The sequence below is a fragment of the Diabrotica undecimpunctata genome, chromosome 7, assembly GCF_040954645.1.
Source record: "Diabrotica undecimpunctata isolate CICGRU chromosome 7, icDiaUnde3, whole genome shotgun sequence".
Classification (NCBI taxonomy): domain Eukaryota; kingdom Metazoa; phylum Arthropoda; class Insecta; order Coleoptera; family Chrysomelidae; genus Diabrotica; species Diabrotica undecimpunctata.
The window spans coordinates 75,864,541-75,874,059 of NC_092809.1; the positions used below are offsets into that span (position 1 = coordinate 75,864,541).

Consider the following 9,519-nt stretch of genomic DNA (forward strand, 5'->3'; position numbering starts at 1 on the left):
CACAAGAAAATAGCTTCAGAACAATATTACTGTCTTCTGTCATGTAATTCTTTGTATCATGGTCTATTGTCTAAGCAAGGTAGGTACTACTTCCGGCATTCTGCTTCTATTAATGTAAATAGGTATATTTCTTTCTCTTTCTTTGCAAAATATAGAATTTGTGGATTTAGGGTGACTCAACCATTTTGTTAATTTACTTACTTAATTGTCTGAAATGTGAAACCTGTTCGAATTAAATGATGCAGTCGCTACTCAATAAAACTAGCTTCTGTCAGTAGCTCAATATTTATTAGAAATAAATTACATACTGAAATTAAATTACTATGTCTTCTGAAATATTTAATTATTTTATGTATGATTCTGATGTCACAGCTAAAATGATGCAGATAAGATGAAGCATTACACAACTTATCACTTTGAAAAGAGCGAAGTAGGCATTGCATTAAATTCATATTGCAGTTATTTTTGTTTAATTTGACATTTCAAAGTAGTAATCGGCAAATAACAGATTTTTTTAAGAATGGGTCACCGAACCACGATTAGTGAAAGAAATTGGTAACCCAAACTGGTAAATAAATGTTTATCATCATCATGTACATTAACAGTTCAGCACATTATTGAACGTTACCAAAATGAAAATAGAGTTGAAAATAAATCAAGGTTAACTCCAAACAAGATTTTTTATTTTAATAAGTGAGTAAAGATGGATTGTCAGAGAAATAGCAAATAATCCTAAAAATAGTGCACCAAAATTGCGAGATGTGGATAAGAGACAGTATGGAAAAAGATGTAACCCCGAAATAATTGGACGGATATTACGAAAGAAAAATCTACATGGTCGAACTGTTTAAAATAAACCTTTAATTAGCCAAAGAAATAGGCGTATTATATTGATGTTCGCCAGGGAGCATGTTAACAAAGATTTGAACTTTTGAATTTCAGTAATATTTGCTGATCAAACCAAAATAAACTTGTTTGGGTCCGATGAAAAAATACGGTCTACAGGAGTAGGTAAATAATATGCATTTTATTGAAGAGAATATAAACCAATACATGCATTTTGATATACTAAAGCAACATCTCATCGCTAGTTCTCAAAAATTAGGTATCAATAACAATTACCGGTTTTATCAGGACAACGATCCAAAACAGAGGTCATGTCATATCGGTTTCGTACTTGGTTGCTTTTAAGTAATTGCCGAAATGTCATTAAAACACCAGCACAGTCACCAGATTTAAATGTTATTGAACATTTGTGGTTTATATTAAAAAATAAAGTAAATAGTGCCCCAATATCAAATTACTTAAGTTTGGAACACAATTTCCCCAAAGTACATTTGAAAGTTGGTCGAATCAATGCCAAGACGACTACAGGCTGTAATTGATAATAAAGAAGGATCTTCAAAATATTAGCAATCATTTTTCAATGCGTCGAGTTTGTTTTCTTTATTAACAGGTTGGATGCCGCTATTTTGTAACTTACTTTTACGTGGTCCCAAATTAAAAAAATAGAAAAAACGGTATGCCGTTGCTAATAATTATGAATAATTATATTTTATATGTAATTGCTATTTCAAATATTTAAGAAAAGGTAAAAAAAAAACTGACGCTCATAAGCGGAAGTGGCACTGAGTTTCGGCATTCATATCCGTGTATCGTTGACGCTTATAAGCGTTGCCTATACCCTACAGTAAAATATTATTTATTTCAAAACATGTAACAAAAACAAACTTTAATATTAATAAAACTTTGACTGCTATATTCTATTTGTGTTCATGCTAACATAGTTCTTTATAGTGACGCGTCAAAGACTAAAAGAGGTGTTGGATATTCTGTAACCACTGTACAACAGCCTATCGAAGTCTCTAAAATTTCTCCTTGGTGTAGTATCCACACTGGTGAACTACTAGCTATCTCACATGCTTTCAAATATGCCCAACAATATCCAAATACACACATAGCCATATGCTCTGATTCACTTTCCTCTATACACTCCATTAATGCTATATCCACCAACCATCCTATCGTCCAAGATATTCATGACACATGTCAGCTTCTTATAAACCAAAATACAACTATCACTCTGATATGGGTACAATCCCATGTTGGTCCTCGACGCATCAAGGAATTTGGATATCGGTTAAAATACTTGGGAATTCCAAGGTTGGCCAAATCCAAATTTCTAATTGATTCGATGCAGGGAAATTCCACTTTCGCTACGTAAAACAAAGGATTTGTTTTACATAAAAGCAGGTAGATTTTCTCTCATCGGTCAGTCGAGCTTGCCTCTTCTACTGTAGACCTAGTCGGTGCTATTATTGTTCCAACTAAGTTATTGTTTTATTTCTGATTTTCTGTATACCTTTTTATTTTAGCATTATTGTATATTCAGACCTTTTCAGGTTAGAATAATACATTGATCTATATTTGTTCATGTACTGATTGTTTGATATTTTATTTGACTCTTTTGATTGTTTATTTTTCTTGTATTTTGTGTCTAAGTTGTTCTTCCGTAAGTTAAGAACACTTAGAAATATTTATCTTGCTTTTTCTATTTTATATTTTGATTTGTACTTTGTCTAAGTAGTTCTTTCCGGTAAGTCAAAGAACTCTTGGAAATATTTCTCTAAATATTTGACTTGTTATTTTAATTGTGCGTCCAAGCCATTCCTTTCCGGTGAGTCAAAAGAACACTTAGAAATATTTTCATAATCATTGTTGCATTATTATTTCCGATATTTTATTTAAGATATTTTCTTCCTTAAGTTAAGAAAATACTTAATACATTTGTCACTTTCATTTTCTATTTTATGTTAAGTTGTTTCTTCCGTAAGTCAAGAAACACTTAGCAATATTTCCACATCTTTTCTGTATTCGATTTTTCGTATTTGTAAGTCGTTTCTTCCGTAAGTCAAGAAACACTTATAAGTATTTGTATTCTTATTTTTTCATATTTGATTCTCTTGTTTATTTTCACTCCAAGTTGTTTCTTCCGTAAGTCAAGAAACACTTAGAAATATTTCCATACCTTGTTTCATATTTACATATTTCATTTATCTGTATTTCTGTCCTAAGTTGTTTCTTCCGTAAGACAAGAAACACTTAGGAATATTTCTGCATTTTTCTATTCTTTTATCTTGTGTATTTTACTTTTCATTCTAAGTTGTTTCTTCCGTAAGTCAAGAAACACTTAGAAACATTTTCTTTGCATTGTACTTTTATACCATTTTATTTTTCTTGTTTACTAAGTTATTCCTTCCGTAAGTCAAGGAATACTTAGACTATTTTACCTGTTCTGTTTTCTATTTTTGATCTGTTATTTTGTAACTGCTCCTTGGAACTGTTACCTATAACAGATACTTGTCACGGTAACCGTTATTTTATACCAGTAGAAGTATTAAACCATTTTATCAGTGACAAGCAAAGATGGTCAACACCCGGTCTAATTCCGAGGACAGGAAGAAGTCCGCAGAGCCGGCGATGGGTCCTACAGGCCCAAACGCCCCCTCTCGGCAACAGTATTAGTGGTAACGAAAAAGCTGATTGCCTTGCCAAAAAAGCCGCATCATCCACGGACACCATTATCAATATACAAATTTGCAACGATCTCAAAGCTAGACTGAAGAAGCTTAATCTATCCACCTGGCAGATTCACTGGAATAATATTACTTCAGCGCTGCATGAAACTAAACCCTCAGTGAACCTTCCATCGAGCAAAAAGACAAAAGAGGGAATCTAATCGTTATGAAAAGGCGACCAAAAAAGTGGACTCATGGCGGACATATCCGGAAAAGGCGAATGCGCCAAATTTAAATTTTCCGACAATTATTAACAGTAGCTATAAAATAGTTTTCAGAATGTGTCTTAGACGAGAAAATTTTAAATAAATATTAACGATAACAGTCTAAAATGTGAAACAATTGTTAAAAAACTTCAATATAAATAAGATTTCATGTGACAGTTAGGTCAAATAATAACATAACCCGACTAAATTTGATTTCTTAAACAAGGAAAGACTCTCTTTCCTTGTTTAATTTGGCCTCTCAAGATGGCAGTTCCTGTCTAGCAATATTTTTGCCCCCACTACCTTTACCTCTTTTGTCTTTTTGCTCGATGGAACCTTCTTACCTATCCCAGTTTATCTCGAAAAAATATGTCAATCATACGGAGATTGCGTATAGGACATACCCATGATACTATAACAAACAAGGTATGCTCACTTGACGTTCTAATTTTAATCGACTTTGCGCATGACGTCATAGCGAGACAAAGCTAGGGACTTGTGTGGATCTTATTTTAACGATGCATCATATGGCAACGTTGTTCCATTACTGTAATGAACAACTTCGAAACTTAAACTGTTAACGGTAAGTATACCTCGATGCCATATCTTACACTAAGAAGTCATAACTAGTTACTTTCTGCGAAAACGTGGTTTGAAAATTAATTAGTAATTTGTAAAATTAATAATTAAAGAAATATATGAATCTTCGATTTGATTGTATGTATTACAAACAAAATAGATATTACTACAAAACATAAATTAAATATAAAAGACCGGTAAAATGTAAAGAATTTGAAACATAAGGAAAAGCAGGTTCTACTTCAGACTTTATGAATATCATTTAGACATTTATTTTACAATCTTCGTGATTTTTCTCTTGGGGATATTGTAATTATCTTTAATATTTTTATTTAGAATTCGTATTTTAAAATACTTATTACATATAAAAAAAGTAATTTTACATCTTCGCTAACATTTACGTATTTTGCAGCTTCTATTAGGTTTTTAAAATAATTTTTAGTTATTTTTAATTTGTTGCCATTATAACTACGAAAAATATGTTCCAGTTCACTACATTTAGTTACAAATTCCAGTGTTGGTTTGAGTAAACCACCCTCAGAAACGTGGTTTACCTAGGTAAACGATTTATCGTTAGCGTCCGGAATATATCCAAGTATTTCTTTTTTTTGTAACTTAATTGCAATGAAACCGGCTAAATTTCCCAATCCATCCCATTCCAGGTGTTTTATATTCATATTAATAAAATCTTTATGAGTGTCAATTAAATCTTAAGGGTTAATTTCTGTATCACCACTAGGAAGGTTTAGCGAGAAAAAGATCTCTTCCGTGACAATTTCATAATTAATTATACTATTAGTAGTAATATTCCACTATAGTTTTTCTTTTAAACAATAGTCAGCTTCTGTAAAATGTTTTGATCATATTCTCGCGGTTTCTACATTAAATTTGTCTCGCTGAAAACACTTGAAGACCCATACTTTACGCATTTATTTGTCTCTAGGAAACACAAAAAAAAGACACTTCGAAAAAGATTTACTTTTTTTATTATAATTGTTTAAACAACACACCACTGCACAATACATTATGGCAACCAAATAATTAGTCTTGTTTATAAAGTAGCTACAGGTAGTCGAGAGGAAGTTGCGTACGATATATAAATTAGGTGATATTAACACAGTAAATTGAATGTTTTCGCCGCAAAATTTATATAACAATATAATATACAAAGTCTTTACTACATCAATGAATAAATAAAAATCTCATTCACTACGTTTTGAAGCACACAGGATAGCAACAGATAGAGCATTTAACTTGGCATAATTAAAGTTGTCTCGAGCTTACGTCACAGGTGTGCGAGGGAGATGCAAGAACATGCGCGTTGACTTATCTTGTTGGTTATAGTATCATGGGACATACCCTGTCTAACTCATGGCTACCTGATGGCATCATCTCCACAACCAAAATGTCAGCACTGCAATACGACTCTCCAAATTCAGCATATACTTATCGAATGCCCTTTTTATGCCAAAATACGCCAACAGCTCGATATCAGTACTAACTTCAAAGAAGTCCTAAACAGCACAGACCGAATCAACAAGGTTATCAAATTCCTCGAGAAAAGTCAACTGCTCAACAAAATATAAATGTTATATTACAAGTTTTTATTATTTTCTCTTTATGTTAAATGTTTAATACAGTGGTTCCCAACCTTTTTCGGCCTACCGCCCATTTTTCCAAAAACAAAATACTTAACGCCCCCCTTAAAAAACTCTTCCATTCTTAAAATTAGTAACGCACTTTCATTCACAATTGTTTTACCTTTTTTGGGTCAAAGGCTACCTTAAATATGATTCGACGGCCCCTTAACTAATCCAAGCAACAACAAATTAAAAAAAAATGTTTTATTCAAAAATATAGTATTCATGTATTGATCAAACTTTAACTTAAATACATATCATAAAAAACAATATAATAATAATATAACATTTTTAATGAGAAGGCTGAGCTTGATGTAATGATAGTAATCTGTCAATATTTGATTCCATACTTGTCATCAGCAATCTTAAATCACCGCACTCCACTATGAACAGTCTATTTCTCTTCTTTGTTAATAAATTGCTGACTATGCTAAATCCTCTTTCGGCTAAATACGATAAAGGAAAGGCAATGAAAAACTTCTTTTATGCAGCCCATAAAGCTGGATATAATACTGAAATTTGACATTGCAGCCAAAATTCTTGATATCCATTTTTAAATTTCACTTTTAACTCTTCATTTGTTGACAATTCTATCAATTCCTCCTGTAGTGATAATTCTGCTGTTTCGAAACTTGAGAACGGTTCTAGCACCCAATCTGGAATAATCAGACCAAGGATATCCTGAAATCTATTCCTAAAATCTTCTTGAAGTGCTTCCAAGTGCTGGCAATATACCAGAATGTCTTCATCATTTGTCTCCACAGAGGAATGATTTCGAAACTGATGAAATTGTCTCCGACCCAAATTTTGCCTATACAAATTAAGTTTTGACACGAACGAGGAAATAGTTCCTTTTGCTTTGATCAAATTCAAATTATCACCTTGTAGCTGTAGGTTTGTTTCATTAAATTTATCGTATAAATCAGTTAAATAAGCAATATCGCTCTTAAATTTTAATAAATCGTCTCTCAAAGAATCATCTTTGCTTTCAAAAAACTCTAAAACTGAGTCAAAGAGATCATAAAATCTTTTTAGACAGGTACCCTTCGAAAGCCATCGAACTTCTGTGTGCAACAATAAACGATTAAAATTCTCGTCGTTTTCATCACACTGTTTTCTAAACAATCTATCATTGAGAGCACTGCTTCTGATCTTGTTAACTGCAGTAATTACATATTGTAGTGAACAATGAAGGCGATCACTAAGATTTTTTGCAACTAAATGCTGTTTGTGAATTACACAATGCACGGCGAGTATATTTGGTACCGCTTTTTTCAAATATGCTATCAGTCCGCGGTGTCGTCCAACCATTGCCGGAGCACCATCTGTAGCAACAGTTATGACATTTTCCAGAGGTATACCTTTATCTGTAAAATAGTGTTCCAGAACATCAAATATCGATTTGCCTTTAGTATCTGTTTCCAGTGTTCTTACAAATAACAGTTCTTGACAGATTTTTTCACTTTTTATGAAGCGAACGCACGCAAGAAGTAAAGACTCATTGTTTGGCAGAGTTGATTCATCAAGCTGTAAAGAAAACTCAGTAGTCTTTAAATAATCAGTTACGCAGAGAACGCTCCACATCCTCAGACATTTCGTCAATTCGTCTCTGTACCGTATTATTGCTTAATGGAATTTTTTTAATAATATCAGATGCCGGCTGGTGCAGTACAGTCCGCAAAACTTCACTTACAGCTGGCAGTATTAATTCTTCGCCAATAGTATGGGGTTTTCCTGATTTAGCTATAAGTAAGGAAATGTTATAAGAAGCACGTAGCCCATCATCGTCTTGCTTTGATGCTGCTAAAAAGATACTAGCTAAAGTTGGACGTTTGAAATGTTGTTTTTTGAGCATTTCAAAATATGATAAATTTCTGTCTTTTCTGTCGGGATGTATTTTGGTCAAATGTTCTTGTAATCGTGAAGGTTTCATGGCTTCATTTGAGAAAACTCTCTGGCAAATTAAACACATTGGTAATGCCTTATTAGAAGGCGACTGAATAAAACCATACTTCAAATATTCGACATTGTATTGTCTGCACTTTTTCTTTGGATCGGACATACTGTAGGTATATCTGTAAAAATAAATATGCTGTAGCTACCGCTTTGATAATTTTAAATAATAAACTTTTAAATGTTTTTTTAGTTAGCAAAATCAATATTTCAGAGTGGCGGAATATCCAAGCAAGTAGTCGAGAAATTTAAAACATGCCACAAGTAAATAAATATACACTGAGAGAAGAATTTGAGGAAAAATTACAAAACAACTTATTAAAAATTACCATACTGTACACATATTATAAAAATAACTTTATATTCAGTAAATAGTTTATTTTTGGCAGTCTATGATCAGTATAGTAAATTTTATTAAGATTTTTTGTACTTTTTCCTCAATTCTTCTCTCAGTGTAGGTAGGTCCTAATTTACTTTTTACTTTGATCCAGTTTGTGCAAGTTGGTGCTTTTTGAATATTTTACAATAACTATACATATAAGGAAACAAATTTAGATTTATTACATTTTTACAAATACCTCGTAAATTACGATAGGGAAAAATAATAAAGAATTATAGTAAGTGATATAAATGCCACGTAGATACTTACCTTTGTGACAAATATGTATTACAATAAAATATATTTCTAATAAATGCACTGCAACTTCCTGCAAATAACACACAGAAAATTCACCACCCTGCTTTAGCGAAACAATCTCGAATGATTAAGTTATGCCTGACCATGCCGCTGCGCGAAGGAGGAGCTAAAATTCACTTAAAGCAGAAAGGTTCTACTGGAAGTGGAATTATACTAACCAAACTGAAACGTTCTACGTTCGACTGCAACGTCGAAATTGTTGCAGTGTTGGACTGAGTGATAAATAAAAAATTGCACGGTGCATAACCAAAATGCATTTTGTGCATTTCGTTTATATTTTCGGATTGTTAGAAGTTGATAGAAGCAAAGAGTTACTTTAGGGGGGCGGGAGCTGTTCCTCAACGCCCCCCAAATTTTCCTTGGACCCAAAAAGCCCCCTTATCTCTCTTCAACGCCCACCGGTGGGCGGTACCGCCCCCGTTGGGAACCACTGGTTTAATACATTATTTTGTAATTTATATGATACTACCATGTAAATCGTAACTCGTGCTAATGATCATAGATGTCACATGGTTAATTTAAATAAATAAAAAAAGTTTACATTATTTTAGCTGTGACATCAAAATCGTACATAAAATAATTAAATATTTATTGTTATTTAAGCCTGGTATATTTGAAACTCAAAAATCAATTTATGCTATTTTAGAAGACTTATAGGACTTATAGTAATTTAATTTCGGTACGTAATTTTTATCTAATATGTAAATATTGAGCCACAGACACAAGGCTAGTTTTATTGAGTAGGGACTGCAGCATTTAAGGTGTGAGCCACTGTACGTGTAGAATGTGGTAGAATCCATATTTTTCAGAGTACCTACATAATATGTATGAAATCGTGTGATATCTGATACGTTCACAGGTGTGTG

The 9,519-nt window shown here is 32.6% G+C and overlaps 1 pseudogene; it reads right to left on the reverse strand.

Moving 5' to 3' along the window:
- Positions 1-6,294: 6,294 nt before the first annotated feature.
- LOC140446464 (SCAN domain-containing protein 3-like) lies at positions 6,295-8,086 on the reverse strand (annotated as a pseudogene).
- Positions 8,087-9,519: the final 1,433 nt, after the last annotated feature.